The sequence below is a fragment of the Trematomus bernacchii genome, unplaced genomic scaffold, assembly GCF_902827165.1.
Source record: "Trematomus bernacchii unplaced genomic scaffold, fTreBer1.1, whole genome shotgun sequence".
NCBI lineage: Eukaryota > Metazoa > Chordata > Actinopteri > Perciformes > Nototheniidae > Trematomus > Trematomus bernacchii.
Window position 1 is genome coordinate 10,259 of NW_022987553.1, and position 837 is coordinate 11,095.

The window sequence follows — 837 nt, forward strand, 5'->3', positions numbered from 1 at the left end:
TCAGCCAACGCTCTGTCAGTCACAAAGGGATTAAACATGTTGACCGTGATTGTCCTGAAATTTGGTCTGTCCAAATTTAAAACCTTGTAGCAGGCTAGCGGCTTTACCATAGCAGCAGCAACACAGTCCTTAGCAACCTTCGTATATACTTGCTCGTCCTTGAGGGTGAAGTCGAAAGCCTTCTCCTGCTGGTTCCATTGTAGGCAGTAGATGACATCAACTTTCAGATGGAGCTGCTCCATGATGACTTTCCTGCAGAACCACGTCCTCGATACGACATCTTCGTCTGTGCCAACTGCCTGGAAACGTAGTGTGAATCTCAGCCCTACTCTTGGGATCGGCTGTCAGTCATCGGCCCTCCCGGCCATCGCTCCTTTCTCCTCGTGGTTCGAAATGTCCTTCCTGGAAAAAATGATAAGAACAGATACTACACTTGATCTTAGCCAAAAGGCCGAGAAGCGATGACCCTTAACGTTTGCTGCGGGAGACGGACTCGTTGCGCAGTCACCGCCGGTCTTGGTGTGGCTCTTTTGACCTGGCGTAACAGAGGCGCTGCGTAACTGGGTTAACCCTAACCCTTTTCTTGTCCCTCTTAGGTGCCTTACAAACAATGGACGTCCGCTCTCGGGAGCGTCGGAGTGGTGCGGTCACCCTAAGTGACAGACCTAAAGTATCCGGGATTCAGGCATCTTCCCTGGCTTGTACATTGTTGGTGATGCGCCCTGGAGATATCAGACTATTTTAAACAACTTTTCCCCGCCTTTCAAACACTTATTCCGGGGTTTTAGCCAGTCATTTTGCACGAAATCATTTAACATTGAGGGTCTCCTGAAAAAG

At 49.5% G+C, this 837-nt stretch overlaps 1 pseudogene; it reads right to left on the bottom strand.

Annotated features, from left to right (window-relative positions):
* Positions 1-382: 382 nt before the first annotated feature.
* Positions 383-463, bottom strand: LOC117477230 (annotated as a pseudogene).
* Positions 464-837: the final 374 nt, after the last annotated feature.